This window comes from Bufo bufo, chromosome 9 (genome assembly GCF_905171765.1).
Source record: "Bufo bufo chromosome 9, aBufBuf1.1, whole genome shotgun sequence".
Classification (NCBI taxonomy): domain Eukaryota; kingdom Metazoa; phylum Chordata; class Amphibia; order Anura; family Bufonidae; genus Bufo; species Bufo bufo.
In genome coordinates this window covers 191404444-191427231 of record NC_053397.1, presented here as the reverse complement: position 1 = coordinate 191427231, position 22788 = coordinate 191404444, and the positions used below count along the sequence as shown (strand labels likewise).

The 22788-nt window shown below is 41.0% G+C and overlaps 1 protein-coding gene across 2 annotated transcripts in view; it reads right to left on the bottom strand.

Annotated features, from left to right (window-relative positions):
- Positions 1 to 13675: 13675 nt before the first annotated feature.
- LOC120979020 (histo-blood group ABO system transferase 2-like) overlaps positions 13676 to 22788 on the bottom strand; it is a 93781-nt gene continuing 84668 nt past the window's right edge. For both annotated transcript variants that reach the window (XM_040407523.1, XM_040407525.1), the window contains one exon: positions 13676 to 13718. The gene's annotated coding sequence lies outside the window, so the exon portion shown is untranslated. The remainder of the gene's footprint in view (positions 13719 to 22788) is intronic.

Sequence of the window (22788 nt, the reverse complement as noted above, 5' to 3'; positions counted from 1 at the left end):
TGCGCCAGCCCCTCTCAACCCCCCCCAGTATTAAAATCATTGGTGGCAGTGGCCACAGGGACCTCTCCCCTCCCCCTCATTGGTGGTGCAGTGGCAGCTTCTGATCGGAGCCCCAGCTGTGTAAGCCTGGGGCTCCGATCAGTTACCATGGCAGCCAGGACGCTACAGAAGCCCTGGTTGCCATGGTAACATCCCTGATGCTGTGTGCACAAGGCACAGAGCAGCAGGGACAGTGTGAAGTCCTATTCACCCTGATAGAGCTGAATAGGACAAGGGATGAAAGATCCCAGGTTCTCGCCCCTAAGGCTACTTTCACACTTGCGTTCAAAGCGTATCCGTCTGAGACGGATCCGCTCATATAATGCAGACGGTGGATCCGTTCAGAACCTTTGAGTTTGACATGCTTGTGTAACATATTGAAATTGCACTTCGGCAGTAAGTCCGGGGGCCTTACATACTATTTAAATTTTACTTACAGTGCGGGCAGCGGCAGCGGGCCTGCGGCTGTCCTGCCTACATGTGTGCCGGCTCAGGCCAAAGGAGGCGTCACTGACTGTCAGTGGGGCCGCGGCGGAGGGAGGAGAGGAGGCGGAGCTGCTCTGCCTCTGTCTGCTGTGGCCTGTAAAAGCTGCCCCTCCAGGCTGGCAGCAGAAGAACACAGTGGCACGACTGTTGGAGAAGACACCTTAAGGCAGAGCCAGCTGAGATTGGAGCCAGGACCAGACCGACCCCACTCCAGCCAGACCCCAGTGATATATCAGGTACTGACACTGTAAATGTATTGTAATTGTAACAGAGAGGGGGAGATGGGGGACAAAATGTACAAACATGTCTGTGCCATGGAGCCTGGAGGGGAAGAGAAGAAATGTCTGTGCCACCGACTCTACAGAGGAGAAGACAGCTGCTGCAGACAGAACCAGGACCAGGTGAGCTGCGGTTGGCAGGTTGGGGTGACACCAGGTGAGCTGCGGGGCAGGTTGGGGTGACACCATTTTCTACCGCACCGGGTGACACCAGCCCTAGCAACGCCACTGCTTGGGTTCTCCCATTGACTTCCATTATACTCGGGGGCTCGGTAGAGCACCCTAGCATCCCGATGTGTTCGGCCAGAGCACCCGAGCACTTTGGTGCTCGATCAACACTATTCCTGCTGAATGAAGATAGAAGGACCACGTGGTTAGCGCGGTGACGTCATCGCAGGTCATGCTGAATGAAGATAGAAGGTCCTGCAGTGACGTCACCGAGCTCACCATGTCGTCCTTCTATCTTCATTCAGCAGGACCTGTGATGACATCACCGCACTCACCACGTGGTGAGCACGGTGACATCATCGCAGGTCCTTTTGCAGGTCCTGCAGAAAGAAGAGGATACGAGCTGCGCGATCAAGTGGATGAGGTGAGTTTTTTTAAATTATTTTTAACCCCTCAATGGCCTGTCTTACGAATGCTATTATTTTCCGTTATAACCATGTTATAATGGCAAATAAGAAAATCACCCGAACACTCAAACCAAACCCAAACTTCAGTGAAAAAGTCCGGGTTCGGATCCAGGTACCCCAAATCGCAAAGTTCGGTACGAACCCGCAGTTCGGGTTCGCTCAACCCTCTACAGCATTTCTATGGTGCTTGTAAACTCACTTGGCAGTCTGTAATTCAATAGGCAAATAAAAATGCACCAAAAAAAGGCTTGTAAAAATGGCATTAAATTTATGCATTTTTTATTTGGTTTCCAAATAATACCATGCATTTCAGGCATTTAAAAAAAACTAAAAAAAAACACCTTCTTTCGGTGGCATGTAAAATAATTTTTTTTTAGGGCAAGTTCTGATCCATAACTGAAATTCCTATTCTAATCTAACTTCATGGACAGAGCTTGCCTTGTACAGTTAGTCTTAAGTATGTACTGCTTCTTAGCATTCAGAACTACTTGCTGAAGTGACATGCTGAAGCTGCATACTCTTGTGGACACAGTGGTAGTCACCCTCTCACCTCTCCTGACATGCCTGCTTTAGTAACTACTTGCATTCCCCATGTAATAACAATTCTGGAGCATCTATTCTTATGACTCTGTGTTGTATCTTTCCTTTATTATTCCTTCTAAAAGTTTATGAATGAATTGCCAGAAGGTCCGGTTGAGTGTTACCAGGTGGGGGGTGTCCCTGCATAGTCTAACACTGGCAGTACTGATTGGATAGTGTCAGAGTGTGCAGGGACACAACCCCAAACTGGTAACACCCATCTGACCTGCAGGCAATTCATTCATAACTTCTAGCAGGAATAATAATAAATAAATAATATAATAATAATAAAACAATAAATGCTCCAGAAATGTTATTACATGGAGGATGCAAGTACTGTAGTTAATAAAACAGACATGTCAGGAGAGGCGACAGGTCCTCTTTAGGGCGAGTGTGGGTGCACGTCCTTTTTTAATGAGTTAATAACTACAAACCCCTCCAATAAAAGACAGCATGCCAGATTTAAAGGAGATCTAATAACTGTGTATAAATCTATCAGGGGTCAGTACAGAGATCACCCCCATCATCTATTTATTCCTAGGACTGTGACTGTGAAGAGGGGACATCCTCTGCATCTGGAGGAAAGAAGGTTTCTACACAAACATAGAAGAGTATTCTTTTCGGTAAGAGCAGTGAGACTATGGAACTCTCTGCCTGAGGAGGTGGTGATGGTGAGTACAATAAAGGAATTCAAGAGGGACCTGGATGTATTTCTGGAGTGTAATAATATTATAGGCTATAGCTACTAGAGAGGGGTCATTGATCCAGGGAGTTATTCTGATTGCTTAATTGGAGTCGAAAAGGAATTTTTTTTCCCGTAAAGTGAGGAAAATTGGTTTCTACCTCACAGTTTTTTTTTTTTGCCTTTCCCTGGATCAACTTGCAGGATAACAGGCTGAACTGGATGGACAGATGTATTTTTTCAGCCTTATAAACTATGTTACTATGGTACACATTTGGAGGCAATTTTTGTTTATAATTGCATTTCACTCATTTTTGGCTAAAAATCATATTTTGAATTGGCCTTTATTAAAAATATTGAGCCATTCTGTCACAAAGGGATAACTGTTTTTATAACTGTGTGAATGGTACTTTCACTTTGTACCAGTCATCTAATAACCCTCTTCTCTAGACTACTGAGAGGTCATAAACACTTATTTAAGGCACATTCTTATCAGTAAGATCAGAAATGAGCTTTTATGAGTGTTTATTTATGTCAGAGAACAGAGATGAGGAGTCTGTCTGCTCCCCAGATGACGGAAAAGACAAAAAATCCACAGGCTGCTACTACAGCAGCTCAGCTATGTGCATAAAAAACAATTCCATATTTTTAATAAAGACCAATTGAAAAAAAGATTTTTAGCTCAAAATAAGTACAATGCAATAGTTCAAAAAAAATTGTCACCAAAGGTGTACATAGCCTTTAAGTGCTTTAGTGAATCATTGTATTCCAGCTGTATTATAAGTGCACAAGACAATAAAATGGCAATGTTTTGGGTTCTTACATTAAAGCCCTTTATGAAGCTGAGGCGGTGTGCTCATCTCAGTGACTTTAGGATGATAATGGTGTCACGTTGTACATAACAGCTGCAATTGAGACAGAAAGTCTCTCTTTTTTGCTTCACTTTAACCTCTATTCCGCAAGCGTGACTTTTTCTTCCATCCACTATGAAGCTTAAAGGAAAGATAGAATTAAATGCCAAGGCAATACGTCAAGGCTTCTGTCCTAAAAGGCATCTATATGATATGCTGCTTGTCTTATGCATATGGCTTTTGCTCTTGTTACTTTTAAACCAATATAATAAAAGTTGCTTTTTAGCTACATTTTCTACCTATCTCTGCCAGAAATATGCCCTTCAATAAACAGTAAATTTGTCCTTTCTCGGGGAAATGTCTGTTATCTATTTCTTCAGTGAACCCATGCTACCATTCTCTACTTCACTTTCAGGGAGCCTTACAAAAATAGAGCCGGGCAGCGGAGGTTCCACGCCATTGCCATGCAAAAATGTCAGCATACTTCAAGCCGCTTTTCCAGAAGACTATATCGGTGGTGCAGCAGACACAGGAACAGTCATAAAACTATCTGTGTCTGCTGACATCTCATAGAGAAGCTGCAGGGAAGCTGCAGCAAACACATAATCACTGCGGAAAGTATTAATTTTGCTGTCATCCCTGTACACCACCTGTGCCAAAAGTATATGCAAAAAATAAAAGAGATGTTTGTAATAAAGATAACAAAATACTTAGTTATGATGCTTGACATAAAACTGAAAAGATGCTCAAACGTGACACTTTAAAAGGACGTCTGTCAGCAGAATCAACCTTATTAAACCAGTCATAACGCTGGGCAGGGTGGACTGATTAAAACTATACCTTTCTTCCCCCAATCTGTTGCTGCATTTAGGTGAAATAAATGTTTTTTAAAAATATAAAAATTAGGGCATAAAGGGGTATTCCCATCTCAGGCATTAATAGTATACTGCTAGGATATGCCATAAATGTCAGATAGGTACAGGTCCCACCTCTGGTACCTACTACTATCTCCAGAACGGGTCGCCCCAAGTGAAAGAAAATGTCACGGATGAAGTTTGCAGATAGCTGGAACTTATGAATAAACGAGCGACTGGCTTGATCCCAAATTAAGGAGCTTATAGATGAGCCCTATAAAACCCTAAGAGCTCTCCCTGACTGCTATGCACATGCAAGGGTCTCGATGGTAGACGATTGCATGCCCACGTACCTAAGTCTGTGTGACACCTGAAAACCCTATAATAGTGAGGGGACACAACCACCGGCTCCCTGCACTTAATACGGACGGAGTCAGAGTCACCTAGAATCAAGCCAGCAAGGAAACACAATAAAGTAAAGGACTTATCTGAGCAAACAGCAGAAGCAGCCTCCAGCAGTGAACACTTCATCCAGGAAGTAGTTTAAACCGCAAAGTGAGGCAGTATGGGAGGGAATATAAAGGAAGACGATTAGTCTAAATAAGTGACACCTGGCAGAAGGAAAGGAGATGAGAAAGTGAAACCAAAACAAAGAACATCATACAAGAGGTAGAGAAGAACTTCTGCCAGACATTCTCACAGAACTGGCGGTGACAGGAGAGTGCACCATGCAAATGCTTCCACCCTCAATTCACCGCTTTGGGAGTTCCGAAAATAGCCCACTGCTGGCTTGGCTTTTTCTGGCAGTCCTATAGTGTGCACTCTCCATTCACCATTATGGTACTTCCCAAATAGCCGAGCATGCTCACTCAGCTAAATTTGGGAACTCTTATAGCAGAAAATGGAGAGCACTCTGCGCATGCTTGGTTTGATTTCCTTCACTTCAGGGGGGCCCTATTCTGGAGAAAATAGCGGTAATCAGAGGTGGGACCCACAACTATCTGACAGTGATGGCATATCTTAACAAAATGCCATCAATGTCTGTGGGCCCTAGGCCATGCACCCTCACTTCTCCCTCCACTAACAGGTACAGTTATCCAAGTGGATGCAAGAGTTTCCAGGGAAGCAGAGTAGAGGAGCAAGCATGCACAGGGCTGCTAGGGCTCGATATCAGTGCACATAAACCTTTATTTGTATATTTTGATAGCAGTTTTATCTTCTAAATACAGCAGCAGATTGGGGAAAAAAAGCTATGGTTTAATCAGCAGGGTCAGCCATACTAGGCATTATGGCTAGCTTAATAAGGTTGATTCTGCAGATAGATGCCCTTTAAACCATGCATAGGAGTACCCAGTAATCATAGGCCCCATAGAAAAGCCATTAGCAAATGAGACAGGAATTTTCTCTACTAGGCATTCAGTGATCTGTATTTTACCCAGGGAACAAATGAGAAGAAAAATATTTTTTCTACTGTTGTCCTAGAACGGCATGTTTTCTTCTTTTGCCTTCTCCTTCTCCATTCCTAGTGCATGTGAAAAATGAGGTGTAAGACAAGTGTACTGCTCTCTCTAAAATGAAGACTTAGTTAGGTCTTGTCCCTTCAGCTAAGCCCCACCTATTCTGCTAAGCCCTGCCACTTCAGCTAAACCATGTCTCTTCAGCTAAACCTTCTCTCTTCAGCTAAGCCCAGTCTCTTGAGCTGATGTCAAGGCCTATGGTCGTGACTCTTTGTGTCGCATGCAGTTGCCAGTGGTCTGCTTGTTGTCTACCGCAGGTGAGGACACTTTGTATGTTTGTCTCACGTGTGGTTGCTGCTGGCAACATAATGAGGTTTGGCAGTGTAGCAGCATGAGCTGGTTGCTAGGCGGCTCGCTGTCAAGGCATGCGGTTGCATCTGGCAACATATGTATGTACAGTACAGACCAAAAGTTTGGACACACCTTCTCATTCAAAGAGTTTTCTTTATTTTCATGACTATGAAGGCATCAAAACTATGAATTAACACATGTGGAATTATATACATAACAAACAAGTGTGAAACAACTGAAAATATGTCATATTCTAGGTTCTTCAAAGTAGCCACCTTTTGCTTTGATTACTGCTTTGCACACTCTTGGCATTCTCTTGATGAGCTTCAAGAGGTAGTCCCCTGAAATGGTCTTCCAACAGTCTTGAAGGAGTTCCCAGAGATGCTTAGCACTTGTTGGCCCTTTTGCCTTCACTCTGCGGTCCAGCTCACCCCAAACCATCTCGATTGGGTTTAGGTCCGGTGACTGTGGAGGCCAGGTCATTTGGCGCAGCACCCCATCACTCTCCTTCATGGTGAAATAGCCCTCACTTTCAAAGTTTTCCCAATTTTTTCGGCTGACTGACTGACCTTCATTTCTTAAAGTAATGATGGCCACTCGTTTTTCTTTACTTAGCTGCTTTTTTCTTGCCATAATACAAATTCTAACAGTCTATTCAGTAGGACTATCAGCTGTGTATCCACCTGACTTCTCCTCAACGCCACTGATGGTCCCAAGCCCATTTATAAGGCAAGAAATCCCACCTATTAAACCTGACAGGGCACACCTGTGAAGTGAAAACCATTTCAGGGGACTACCTCTTGAAGCTCATCAAGAGAATGCCAAGAGTGTGCAAAGCAGTAATCAAAGCAAAAGGTGGCTACTTTGAAGAACCTAGAATATGACATATTTTCAGTTGTTTCACACTTGTTTGTTATGTATATAATTCCACATGTGTTAATTCATAGTTTTGATGCCTTCAGTGTGAATCTACTATTTTCATAGTCATGAAAATAAAGAAAACTCTTTGAATGAGAAGGTGTGTCCAAACTTTTGGTCTGTACTGTATGTGTTCACTTTCCCTGTTTGGTGTGCACGGGATTTATGTCATGTGTGCATTTCCCCTTTAAGTGACACTTACCTTGTCTGGTGTTGGAAGGGTTAACTCCTTTCCTAGTTTGTGTGTGTGGGTGTGGCTACTTGGGCTATTTAGCCTCTGCTGCATCCCTGTAGCTGAGGGGTACTCCAGCCATGCCTTATGCTGGAGTCATCCTCCTGGTCTTATACCATCTGTCCAGTGAGGGCCACCCTTGTGGTCATAAAACGAATGTATTGATGTTATGCTTATGTTTGTGTGGAGTCTCATCTTATTGCAGTTATGGATCTGGTTTCCTGTGTGAGTTTATGTTGTGTGCTGTGTCCTTTTGTGTTTGGTGTGGATAACAGCTATTAAGCACGGGTTCCAGTCAGTGTGTCTGTGGCAGGCAGGTGTGGAAGTGGTTTCACTCGCCTGCCATATCCATATGCTGTTGATGTTCCCCTTTCCTTGCAGCTTGGCCAGTGAGACTCCTGTTCCTCCGTGTCTAGGAGGAACAGGTCGTCTTACCCTGCTCCTAGTCCAGGGATCTCTTGAGGGCTAGTAGGGACTCGAGGTTCCTGAGTATGAGCCCTCCTACCTTCTGGGTTGGCTCATACAGTTAGGAGTAAGGGTCAGAGTTAGGGACACTTCAGGGGGGGACCTGCTCCCTAATTCTGTTGTCCAGGCCTAGCAGCTTTCTTATCCATAACATCGCACGGATGAGTGTTTCCCCCACTCTCATCCGTGACAGCTGAGCCCTGTCTCTTCAGCTTAGCCCTGCCCATTCAGCTTAGCCCTGCTCATTTAGCTAAGCCCTGCCCATTTAGCTAAGCACTGTCCCTTCTGGTGTAACTTGCTAATATTTCTTTCATGCAGCCATCTCGACCCCGTCCTGAATGTATTTCTTCTCATGATTTTGCACATAATTTTGTTACTTATAACCATAACTTCTATCCCGTCCAATCAAGTACACCCGCATTGGATAGGTTTCAGAAATGAGTTGAGTTAGATTTATTTGCTCTGGAGGCCTCTGTTCAGTCTTCGGGTGTGAACAGGTCCCCCAAGAATTTAACTTATCATTAGCGACTAGCGCTACGGGAATTTGAGCGTTTGCCTGACATTACTACCAAGCGGGCTGATAAGGGAGGTGCTGTGGTGATCTTGGACAAGCTCATTTGCAAATCACAAAATCTGGCAATGCTGGAGGATGCCAATACATATAGGGTGCTTGCCCACGATCCCACACCCCTCTATCAGCAGGAACTCTCTACCATTTTATATGTGGGTTTTCAACAGGGTTTTATGGATCAGAGGCAGATTGACTTTATTTTTGTTCCTCATCCCTATATTTCATTCTCTCCCAAAAATTCACAAGATAGGTTTACCTCCACCTATGCGCCCGATAGTGTCAGACATCGGCTCATTTTCAGAGAGATTGTCAGCCTGGGTGGACAGTATTTTACAGCCATTTGTCCAGTGCATTCCAGGTTTCCTACAGGATACGAGGGCAGATCTCCAAGCCTTCGCTGTATACTGTCATCCCTCATGAGTTAGCCATTGTTTCATTGCAATGGTTTCTTCAAATTGATGCTGATTTTTCTCTTGCCTTTCAGGATTTCATTTGTCAAGTGGTTATGTTTTTGCTACAACACAATTTTTTCATGTTTGATCACCGTTTTTTTCCTCAGCTGACAGGAGTTTCCATGGGAGCGAAATTCTCCCCTTCTGGCCAATATATACAGTTGCAAGAAAAAGTATGTGAACCCTTTGGAATGATATGGATTTCTGCACAAATTGGTCATAAAATGTGATCTGATCTTCATCTAAGTCACAACAATAGACAATCACAGTCTGCTTAAACTAATAACACACAAAGAATTAAATGTTACCATGTTTTTATTGAACACACCATGTAAACATTGGCAGCAATAACTTCAACCAAACATTTCCTGTAGTTGCAGATCAGACGTGCACAACGGTCAGGAGTAATTCTTGACCATTCCTCTTTACAGAACTGTTTCAGTTCAGCAATATTCTTGGGATGTCTGGTGTGAATCGCTTTCTTGAGGTCATGCCACAGCATCTCAATCGGGTTGAGGTCAGGACTCTGACTGGGCCACTCCAGAAGGCTTATTTTCTTCTGTTTAAGCCATTCTGTTGTTGATTTACTTCTATGCTTTGGGTCGTTGTCCTGTTGCAACACCCATCTTCTGTTGAGCTTCAGCTGCTGGACAGATGGCCTTAAGTTCTCCTGCAAAATGTCTTGATAAACTTGGGAATTCATTTTTCCTTCGATGATATCAATCCGTCCAGGCCCTGATGCAGCAAAGCAGCCCCAAACCATGATGCCCCCACCACCATACTTCACAGTTGGGATGAGGTTTTGATGTTGGTGTGCTGTGCCTCTTTTTCTCCACACATAGTTTTGTGTGTTTCTTCCAAACAACTCAACTTTGGTTTCATCCAGGTGCTCTTGTGCAAACTGTAAACGTGCAGTAATGTTTTTTTTGGACAGCAGTGGCTTCCTCTGTGGTATCCTTCCATGAAATCCATTCTTGTTCAGTGTTTTACGTATCGTAGATTCGCTAACAGGGATGTTAGCATATGCCAGAGACTTTTGTAAGTCTTTAGCTGACACTCTAGGATTCTTATTCACCTCATTGAGCAGTCTGCGCTGTGCTCTTGCAGTCATCTTTACAGGACGGCCACTCCTAGGGACAATTTATCTTACCGTGGACTGATGAACAGCAAGGCATTTGGAGATACTTTTATAACCCTTTCCAGCTTTATGCAAGTCAACAATTTTTAATCATAGGTTTTCTGAGACCTCTTTTGTGCGAGGCATTATTCATATCAGGCAATGCTTCTTGTGAAATGCAAACCCAGAACTGGTGTGTGTTTTTTATAGGGCAGGGCATCTGTAACCAACACCTCCAATCTCATCTCATTGATTGGACTCCAGTTGGCTGACACCTCACTCCAATTAGCTCTTGGAGATGTCATTAGTCTAGGAGTTCACATACTTTTTCCACCTGTACTGTGAATGTTTACATGGTATGTTCAATAAAAACATGGTAAAATTTAATTCTTTTTATTAGTTTAAGCAGACTGTGATTGTCTATTGTTGTGACTTAGATGAAGATCAGATCACATTTTATGACCAATTTGTGCAGAAATCCATATCATTCCAAAGGGTTCACATACTTTTTCTTGCAACTGTACATGGCATGGTGGGAGCATTGTCACCTTTTTACACAATTCAACCCATGGGGACCTCCCTGGAGTGGTATGGTCGCTACATCGATGACCTACTCTTTATTTGGTCCGGTGATGTGGCAGCCGTGCCTCTCCTTGGAGATTTCCTCAATGATAATACTTGTGGTCTGAAATTCACTCTACATCATGATGCTTCCACCTTCCCATTTTTAGATCTTCTTCTAACTGGCTATATAGGGAATAACAAGGTGATCTCCCATACTTACTGTAAGGAAACGGCGGGGAACACCATCCTCCACGCGACATCCTGTTATGTGCCACACGTTCTTAATAACATTCCCAAGGGGGAATTCATTCAAACTATACAAAATTGTTCTGCGGACCAGGCACGTCGTGTGGAGTTGGATGCTGTTGCCAACCGTCTCTCGGGTAGGAAATATTCTAGCAACTTATTACAGCTGGCTAGAAAAAATACTGCTGACATCCCCTGAGCTGATCTAATCTTTCCCCAGACCGTTCGAGAAAACGCGAACATACAGTTGAATAAGCAGAACTCAGAAACAGGTAAATACTAATCTGGGAGCTTAAAGCCATTGTATATTGTGTTTTCAAGGCACTGACAACAGTGAAGGTGGGTAGGGAGTGCATCGCGCGGTACCATAGTATATTATATTCTTTGAATAATTGCTCACTTCTTTTATTTATAAGGCACTATCAAACTCAGCACTTTACAAACTGGACAAAACGCATTGCTGCATGACTGAGCTTTGGACATACATAAAAATAATACGCCCACTTTACAAAGAGTTAGTATATTCAGTATAGATCAGTTCCAGCAGTAACAAATGTACTTCAATAATTGTTTTGCCTGAATAATGAAAACTTAATTTCTTCCATCTTAACTAGGCAATTAATTTGATTTATGAGTTCTTCCCAGGTAAGAATGTTTTAATAATTTCCAGTTTCTGGCTGTACACTTTTTATATGGCTAATAAAATTTGGATTGCTAATAGGGTGACCTTATAAAATGTTTTAATTTTAATGTATCTTTGCATAAATGTGGGGGAAAAAAAACTTACCGGGTTACCAACCTCTATACTAGAAATTTAATTTAAACTTCCAATTTATGCAACACAGTAAAACTATTTGTCTGACGTATAATTACTCAAAGCTGTTTGGTATATCCTTCTTCATTCTGATTCTGAGTTAATAAATAGGTAGTTTCAAAGAGTCATTACATGATTTATACTAATTCTGCACTAGGATACTTTTTAATGAGATGTCGCACTCATTTTGGAAAAACTTTTTGTGTTCCTCACCTTGCATGTCACTTTTGGTCTCAAGCAAAAAGTTGATAAAAAAAATAAAAAAAATAGTACTTTCTACCTACAATTGTAAGGCAGGTAGTGTGTAACAACCACAAATCCCAACAACCCTAAAGGTATAAAAGTATGCTAAAAGCACTAATACCCTACATATCTAGATTCGCTTGTTTAGAGATTGGAGTGGAAGTGGTGGCACTTTATATATGTAGGGAAAATAAAAAGGTAAGAAAATGGAAAGATAGCGAGGGGCTGATGGTAAAAGGTACATTAACTCATGTCTCACAACTGTAAAATTTAAATAATGGAAATAGCAATATCAAGATAAGGATGGCTAGTAGGCTGAAAGTGCTGGTAAATCTCTGTAACCACAGAATAAAACAATAGCAAGAGCTGAGTGAAATAGCAACTTTCCCTCTAAGCTTACCAAATAAAATATACTGTATATAAATGTACAAATAAAAAAATGAAAAATGTAATATGTTTCTCTTTAATAACTCACCAATGTCAATCTGTTAATAGACATAACATTAATATTCATAAAATTGTATCCTTAAGATGCAATATATAAAAATGTAGTATATAAATAGGAAACAAAATAAAATAACATCTGTATAGATATATCTAATTGTTAATGTTTTTCCAAAAGACTACACTAAATCCACAAGGCCCTTGTGGGTATAGAGAAGAAAAAACTTCAACTGTTCAATTCTGTAATAAAATATCAAACATATATCAGGTAGCACCCGTAAGTACAGCAATATTGATGGTAAGTCCTGTGTTTAACCGCCAAACAGTTTGCCGTTTTGCCCAAGCTCTGCTTAGGCTTTGGGGAAAGGACTTCACAGTTCAGCCAGAATCACGGCATTATCTCCACTACATCCGGAGATATATCTGTTAGAAATTGAGTCGGAAGTGAAAGCAGCGAAACCTGTTTTTACTTTCACATTCACCTGATTTCTAACAGCTATATCTTCCTATGTAGTGGAGATAATGCTGTCATTCTGGTCTTGTATGCCAGTATTCACACAAGACCAACACATCTCTAGCTGCTACTAATCCAGAGATATGAGCAACTAAAGCAGCTGCTCCCCTTCTTCAGTCTGAAGGAGGGAGGGGGGCAGTTGAGGATCTGACATATATATATATATATATATATATATATATATATATATATATATATCAGTAACATATGTGTACTGACCAACATAATAAAGTTATCATGTGAACGCTGTAAATATATTCCACAAAATAATGTTAAAAATGACATTTTTGGGAGTGTTTTTCCAATTTTATTGTTAGGAGGTTAAAACCATCTTAAAAGTAGCAATTTGATGCAGCCAAAGTTACTATGTGGATTGGCACCTTAAAAAGCATTCAAATGAATAATTTCGACTGCTGAGTAACGCAGACAATTAAGCCCTGATTCAAATAATTCCTGCAAACAACATATAATAATTGGTTGTGATAATTGGTCAAGATAAATGACAAATGTTAATGCCTTTCAATGCCCTACAAAACTTTGTGGTCAATCCCGCAGTTGGTAGGTAGAAGCCTCTGTTGGCTCACAAAGTGGCAGCTATGTTCAGGTGCTGTACGCTTCAGCGTCCAAGCGTTGACATAGCGTGCGTCTCCTAAAGTCTGTTTTTGAGGAGCCGTACCTGTTGTTACCATGCTGGGTTATGAGCTCAATTCATCCATTACTACAGTTTTTGCTAGCAGTGTACTGTCGCTCATTGTGGAGTAGGTGATTGAACTGTCTTGATATCTTGCTGGTATATCGCAGGCGGTGTGGATTAATCTAGACGCGTTTCTAAACTGTCTCAGCTTCTTTATCTTTATAGAATAAAGTCTCTTTTTTCATCCTATTTTTATTCCTTTAAGATGCATTCTGGAAATAAGCCTTGTAATCTGTTCAGGTAGAAAAAACATTAGATATTGTCAATTCAAATGCACTTTTCATATACAGGAAACAGATTCCTGGGCATCTCTTTCCTCCATGGCTCCAGGTCCCTCTCTGTCCTAAGGGACCCAGTGGAAAATTAAGTCTTGTGGGTGTCCTAAACTGAGCAACGTCAATTGTCTGTCACTCTATCTTGGCATAGAAATTGTGCACCACCTTTTTTTTTTTTCAGCCTTGGTTTTACCTCTTTATTGCAATGGGGAAAATTGTAGTAACAATGTGACCATGCACATTGTGAGAAAACGATTTTTACATAAGAGGGGGTTGACCTAGGAAAGGCCATCAATGTCAGATAGGTGCAGGACCCACCTCTGGGAACCGATCCTATCTAAAGAACGGGGCCCCTGTGAAGGATAGCACTCTACGCATGTGCAGTGTGCTCTTCATTGAACGCTATGGAGTTCTGAAAATAGCCGAGCCAGGGCTTTGCTGTTTTTGGATCTCCCATAGTGATGAATGGAGGGTGATTGAACATGTCCAGCTTCTCCCTGTTCATTTTGGGGTCCCGTTCTGGAGATAGAAGCGGGTCTCAGATGTGATAAGCATATCCAGGCGATCTGCCATCAATGTCCCAGATGGGAGTACCTCTTTAAGCACTAGTACATACAAATGTCTACTGTAAAGTGATGGTCTTAGGAACATGTGTAAAAGGTATGGTCTTAGGAACATGTATTTTAATCCCTTCCCGACACATGACTTGCATGGCATCGGGAACTGCCTTCTAAGGGTGCCGAGGAGATCCAGACTCAGGCTGGGTCTCCTATGCAACCTGTTAGTGTATGACTCAGTGTCATACACTAACAGGCAATGCAATACAATACATAAGTTTTGTAATGCATTGCAGAGTGGCTCAGACCCCCAAAAGTGAACATCAGAAATAAAGTAAAGAAAAAAATGTAAAAAAATGTGTTTTTAATAAAATTAATAAAGTAATAAAATTAATAAAGTAAAAAATGAAAAAAACGCCCCTTTCCCCTTATTTTATAATAAAAAACAGAAAAAAATACACATATTAGGTATCGCCGCGTCCGTAATGACCAGCTCTATAAATATTCCACATGATGCACCCTGTCCGATAAACACCATAAAAAAAAAGGTTTGGAGAAAAGCCATTTTTGTCACCTTACATCACAAAAAGTGCAACACCAAGCGATCAAAAAGGCGTATGTCCCACAAAATGGCATCAATAAATCTGTCACCTCATCCTGCAAAAAATGAGCCCCTATCTAAGGCAATCTCCCAAAAAATAAAAAAAAAACTATAGCTCTCAGAACATTGAGACACTAAAACATCATTTTTTGTTGTTTCAAAACTGCTATTATTGTGCTAAAGTGAAAAAAAAAAAAAAAAGTCTGCATATTAGGTATCTCCATGTCTGTAACAACCAGCTCTATAAAAAATATCACATGACCTATCCACTGGTAAACACCGTAAAAAAAAAAAAATAAACAGTGTAAATAAAGCCATTTTTATCACATTACAGCACAAAAATTGCAACAGCAAGTGATCAAAAAGGCGTATGCCCCCCAAAATAGTACCAGACCGTCACCTCATCCCGCAAAAAATGAGACCCTACCTAAGAGAATCGGTCAAAAAAGAAAAAATCTATGGCTCTCAGACTATGGATACACTAAAATATCATTATTTCGGTTTCAAAAATGCTATTATTGTGTAAAAATTAAATAAATAAGAAAAAGTAGACATATTAGGTATTGCCACGTCCGTAACGATCTACTCTATAAAAAAAAACGCTGTAAAAAATAAATAAAAACTGCTCCAAAACAACCAATTTTTTGGTCACCTTGCCCCATAAAGTGTAATAATAAATGATGAAAAAATCATATGTACCCAAAAATTGTACCAATAAAAAGTCAACTCTTCCTGCAAAAAACAAGCCCCTGTATAAGATGATCGGCAGAAAAAAAAATAGGGCGTTCAGAAAATGGAGATACAAAAACCTAATTTTTGTTTTCAAAAATGCTTTATTATGTAAAACTGAAACAATTATCATAGAAAGTAGACATATTTGATATCATTGCGTCCGTAACAACCTGCTCTATATAAATAGCGCATGATCTAACCTGTCAGATAAATGTTGTTAAAAATAAAAACGGTGCTAAAACATAAATTTTTTTGGTTACCTTGTCTCACAAAAAACTTAATATAGAGCAATTAAAATCATATGTACCCCAAAATAGTACCAATAAAGCTGGTACCTTATCCCGTAGTTTCTGAAATGTGGTCACTTTTTTGAGTTTCTACTGTAGGGGTGCATCAGGGGGGCTTCAAATGGGACATGGCATCCAAAAACCAGTTCAGCTAAATCTGCCTTCCAAAAACCATATGGCGTTCCTTGTGGAACACCTAAAGGGTTAACAAAGTTTGTAAAATCAGTTTTGTATACCTTGAGGGGTGTAGTTTCTAAAATGGGGTAATTTTTTTTGTGGTTTCTATTATGTAAGCCTCACAAAGTGACTTCAGACCTGAACTGGTACTTAAAAAGTGGGTTTTGGAAATTTTCCAAAAAATTTCAAGATTTGCTTACAAACTTCTAAGCCTTGTAACGTCCCCAAAAAATAAAATGTCTTTTTCAAAATGATCCAAACATGAATTAGACATATGGGAAATGTAAAGTAATAACTATTATATGAGGTATTACTATCTATTATAAAAGTAGAGAAATTGAAAATTGAAAATTTGGGAATTTTTCTAACTTTTTGGTAAATTTGGGATTTTTTAACAAATAAAAGAGAAATACAGTACAGACCAAAAGTTTGGACACACCTTCTCATTCAAAGAGTTTTCTTTATTTTCATGACTATGAAGGCATCAAAACTATGAATTAACACATGTGGAATTATATACATAACAAACAAGTGTAAAACAACTGAAAATATGTCATATTCTAGGTTCTTTAAAGTAGCCACCTTTTGCTTTGATTACTGCTTTGCACACTCTTGGCATTCTTTTGATGAGCTTCAAGTGGTAGTCCCCTGAAATGGTCTTCCAACAATCTTGAAGGAGTTCCCAGAGATGCTTAGCACTTGTTGGCCCTTTTGCCTTCACTCTGCGGTCCAGCTCACCCCAAACCATCTCGATTGGGTTCAGGTCCGGTGACTGTGGAGGCCAGGTCATCTGGCGCAGCACCCCATCACTCTCCTTCATGGTCAAATAGCCCTTACTTTCAAAGTTTTCCCAATTTTTCAGCTGACTGACTGACCTTCATTTCTTAAAGTAATGATGGCCACTCATTTTTCTTTACTTAGCTGCTTTTTTCTTGCCATAATACCAATTCTAACAGTCTATTCAGTAGGACTAACAGCTGTGTATCCACCTGACTTCTCCTCAACGCAACTGATGGTCCCAAGCCCATTTATAAGGCAAGAAATCCCACTTATTAAACCTGACAGGGCACACCTGTGAAGTGAAAACCATTTCAGGGGTCTACCTCTTGAAGCTCATCAAGAGAATGCCAAGAGTGTGCAAAGCAGTAATCAAAGCAAAAGGTGGCTACTTTGAGGAACCTAGAATATGACATATTTTCAGTTGTTTCACACTTGTTTGTTAGATATATAATTCCTCATGTGTTAATTCATAGTTTTGATGCCTTCAGTGTGAATCTACAATTTTCATAGTCATGAAAATAAAGAAAACTCTTTGAATGAGAAGGTGTGTCCAAACTTTTGGTCTGTACTGTATATTGACTCAAATTTATGACTATCATGAAGTACAATGTGTCATGAGAAAACAATCTCAGAATGGCTTGGATAAGTAAAAGTGTTCCAAAGCTATTACCACATAAAGTGACGCATGTCAGATTTGCGAAAAATGGCATGGGCAGGAAGGTGAAAACAGGCCCGGGGTTGAAGGGGTTAATTTACTTGTGCAGACGGAAGGAAGCAATCTATATTATACAGTGAACCAGCAAGGCTAAAAATGGTAATGACACTACTATATAGCACCCGCCACCCAAAAAATAATAATAACCGTTAAATATCCTAGTCCTCACGTCCTTCAGTTGTCCTCTTCTGTCAAGTTGTAAGTTATATCTGTTTCTGGATGCCAATACAACTCCCACAGAGGTTGTCACTCAACTATCTCAGAGATCTGTATGGCAACTATTCCTCCATATTCAACGACACATCCACTGATAACACCCATGGGCCCTGTCATGGCGGGCATTAGCATTCTGTCATCCTTTCCAGAAACAAATAGCAGTTGAGTACAAGTTTTAACTTGACAGAAAAGAGCCTTGAGGACTTCTGTTGAGAGCAATCCAAGTGCCGAGGTCTGAACAGCATTCCATTAAGAAAATATTTTCTGTTTGTAACAAAAAAAACTGCAACAATAGCTAAAAAAAAAAAATTCAAACCCATGCTGAATGGGGAAAATATTCAGTTTAACTCGCTACATTTAGCTATAAAATCGTGATTAGCTGCTTATTGCTGCATTATGATATTCTGTTAGCAAATGGAACAGTCTTTGGAAGAACTCATTTTCTTTGCTTATTTCTGTATTATGTTTGCTTTATCCCTTTTCTCTCCTAATTATTAGCAGCGCGGATATTCTTTACGTGATATACTGATGTAATATAAACACTGAACGCTGCGCACTTTGACTTTAGTAAAACAAAATATACCAGTCTACGGATCCACATAGATGCTTTGTTTTCATTAAACCTGGTGGTACCGGTTTCTAAAAGATTGAATTATAGAAATATTTCACAATAAAGTTACAAGTCCGGAGGTTTTGCCATAAGCAAGCAAATATTTGTTTTCATGAGATGAGATGAGACTATAGTGGAAGAAAATATCGTTCAATTTGGTAGTGCATTGCTTTTATACCAATAGTATGAGTAGCCATTAGGAAACCATTACTAATGACTATTACACAAACTCACTTATGTAAATAATTAATCATATTGTGGACCTTTTGGTCCTCCATAGCAAACTGCTCCATGTAGTGACTCCCTGCCATGTCTTATAGAGGAAGCATAGCAACCCCTCTCCCGCTACCTGTCTACGCCAACACAGAAGGGGATTCTTTATGGTAAGAGCAGTGAGACTATGGAGTTGTCTCCCAGAGAAGGTTTTGATGGTGAACTCACTAAAAGAGTGCAAAACTGGGGATATCATTTCTTGAATGCAATAATATTTCAAGTTATAGTTAAGAGATTATTGAGAAGATCATTGATCTGGTGAGTTATTCTGACTAAAGTTGGCAAGAAATTCTTAGTTTCCCTAAAATTAGGAAAATTGGCTTCTACTTCATAGGAGTTACCGATCAAGATATCTTAAAGGAGTTGGCCACCTTTTGGGGGGATTTGGCAAGGGCTCCTCCTTCCCTGACTGCTGGGCAGACCTGCTAAGGGAAGCATACAGATGTAGCAGATTTAACAATCATAATGCATTAACTAGATGTGATAACTAACCAAGTGTGACTGTTAACTCTGCTACATCTGTACTTATCTACTCCCCGGTGCTGGGTCTTGGCTCTTTCACTCCCTGCCCGGGGCTTCCTCTCCAGGGTTACCATCTGTCAACATCCGCTTTGACACCACTGCAGCCAATCACTGGCCGTGGAGGTGACCTGCTACCCCTGCATCATGCCAATTGGTCACATGATGTAAAGGGAGCAGGTCACTGCTGCAGCCAGTGATTGGCTGCAGCTGTATCAAAGTGGATGTTGAAAGTGGCAGTCCAGAGGGAGACAACAAGGCCCAGCTCCTTCTCTGTGACACTGCTATACTGGGGCCAGTAGGTGTGCTCCTTCACGAGCAGCGCCACCAGCATTTGGTTACTGGGGCAAAAAGGCAGGCCTATGCACACAGGGGAGCCGGACAATCAGTAGTCACGCCGGCATGTCCAGCGTAGTGATGTCAAGGGGTCACGTGATGCCAGCCACGTCACATGACTGGTGGAGCAGCCTATTTAAAACAGGCTAATGCTGGCCACAGTTGCCTGTGTTTGGTTTATTTTAGGATCGTGACACTACCTTTAGGGCTCATGCACACAATAGTATTTTTGGTCGGCACCCAATCCCCATTTTTTGCGGGTCGGATACAGACCCATTCACTTCAATGACCATTTCGCGGTCCCACAAAAAAATAGATCATGTCCTATTCTTGTCTGTTTTACGGACAAGGATAAGACAGTTCTATTGAGGGAACGATGTTCTGCAAAATGCAGAACACACACGGTCGGTATTCGTGTTTTGCAGATCCGCAATTTGCAATGGTCATGTGCGTGATCCCTTACTATCTGCTCTGGACTAATGGATTTTGGACTTCTGTTTTGGATTCTGATACTGACCATTTGCCTAATTATTTGCACCCTGACATGACTTCCTGGTATCGACCCCTGGCTTAGTATTGTTTCTGGTTATTGGTCTCTGATTTTGTCCTGTTTCTCCTGGTATTGACTTTGGCATGATCTAGATACCGATTTGTATCTCCTGGTATAACCTGGCTTGTCTGTTACTGATTTGGTACTGGTCTGTTTGGGCCAATCTGTCACTATTGTTTTTTTGTCTCTATCTCACCCTTTCCGTCTAGGCCTCAGCACTTAGTCAAGGAGGGACTTTCGACCAGTTGTGGGCCATCAAGGACGCAACGTGTAAGTAGGCAGGGACAGTGGTTGGGGTAGCTCAGGATCTCACTAGTCTCCACCATGACAAACTTTCTCTACAACTTTGACCCCTTACTGAAAAGTAGACTTTAATTCCTAATAGTTGAGCTGTTTTTCCGTGAGTACAGAGATTGTGAGCAGTTCCAGATAGTACAAGAGACAGTTGTAACGATAAAGAATACATTTTATCTTAGCATGCACCATGATTTATGGGATAGAAAATTAAATATTCATTATTGAAAATGTATATAACAGGATTAATATATATTTGACCCATATTTGTATTTTAATACACTAATGTCTCTTTGTATTAAAATACAAATATAGATCCAATATATATGAATCCTTGAATATACAGTACATTTTCATTTTTTATTGATATTTTTATAAATTTTTTATATATCCAGCAAGGGCCCTGCAGAGATTGTTTTGGTAAGAATAAATGTTATATATAATTACTTTTTACCTTTTGCATTCAGACTGTGTGCATTGTCTAGGTGGGGGTGTGCCTGTCAATACTGAATATGTATGAAATTAGTTGGCGGTGGGTGAGCCAATTGACAGAGCACCCTCTGTGAATCCAAAGTGTTAGAGGGGTGAGCCTCTATATTTCTACAATTAGAAAATGAAATATACCTTACAAGATCCCACAATATCTCTCAGATACCACATACCTCCTCCTGCTGCTGATGCTTCCAGCAATGAGGTGCTGGTCCTGATGTGTGAAGAGCAGAGAGCAAGATCTCGTGGAATCTTGCTACTCAAGGTTCTCTGAAACTGTCTCCTCTTAGGCAAGTCTCACAAGCTCTGTAATTTGGTGCTATATTTAGGCACCACATGGTTGTTAATGGTATGCCTATGGCTCTATAATACATAGCCATAAGAACTGCACGTGGTGCCATATACCATTTTGCATGAGGTGGCCCTACACATTAGATAGAAGCTATATGCATTATTGAAAATGACTATGGGCTACAAAGGGGCCCCCAACCTGTGCTATGAGGCCCCATTAATTCTAGTTAGTCATTAAGCACTAGGTTCTGTTACATGCAAATGTATGGGGCCCTACAGTACTTCTACAGTTCCTCCAATTTCATATAAAATAGCTCATCTGTGGCAGAGGCTCTGGGGAACAGTCCTTTGAATCCTGCATTGCATCATTGACTCTAATTGAGTCTGGCAGAGATCTGACCACTACCTGGCAATATGCCAAGAATTGGCCAGACAAAAAACACTGCATACAGTGGTTCTTATCCTGCCGAGTCCCAGCATTCTCTGCCGCTACGGCCGGATCACCCAGCCGCAGATGTAAAATTAGCCTTGTCGAACGGATTCAGAGCAGGAAAAGTTCACACCAAGAGGATAATGGGCAGCTAGGACTATCCAGCTGACAAAATTAGCATACAAATGGCCTAATTTGCAAAAAATAAAGGCAGCAATAACAGGAGAAAGGAGTAACTCTTGTTAACAAGAAGAGTGGCCACAATAAAATTGGAAAAAGAGGAACATATGTAATATGTTTTTTCACACATTTTTGGGTAGTGGAAGATCCTCTTTAAAGGATACCTACTGTATCTAAACATTTGCAAAAAAAAAACACAAAGGTGCAAAAACGTGTGTGGAAATTCAGGTCCATAGAAAGTATATAGGATCAGTACTGCATAAACTCAAAAAGCTGAGCACAGCCGATAAAAGCCAATAGCGGAGAATGTCCTGAGCAGCATTTTTGCACCTTCATTTTTTCAACAAATGCTTAGTTATGTTTTAAAGGACATCTGTCAACGGGGGGCATTACCATTACTCCTAGAGGCTCTGCTCTCTCTGCAACTGCTGCGCCCTCTAAACTTTGACAGGGCAGTGAAAACATCATCACACCTGGTCCTGTCAATCAAAGTGCAGAAGGCGCAACAGTTGCAGAGAAAGCTGAGCCTCTAGGTGTAATGGCAACTCCCCCGTTGCTCCTAGAGGCTCATTTGCATGTAATAAAACATAATTTTTCTCAGCAATGCGGACACATATGAACAAGGGACCAACACAGATGTCTTCAGCTGCCAAGTGCACATGTAATAGGTCAGACAGTGTCATAGGTACAAATCTGCTGACAGATGCTCTTTAAGATGATTCCAAACTAGAAGGCGAACCGTATGAAAATAAGATACATCTGTAGATAAAAATCATGGTTCTCTAAATAATTGTTAGTAAAATGTCCTTCAGGGTCTCACCGAGTGTATCCGTTTGCAAAGCTGTTTATGCTTCATTTATAGCTGTAATATTGCATTGCCCATCAATCATTATCACCGTGCATGGAGATCACAGCATCGGTTGTCATGGCAACTGTCTGTAAAACACGTATCCTTGCGCTGAGAACCCAAAGTTCTCTCCTACAGAACAC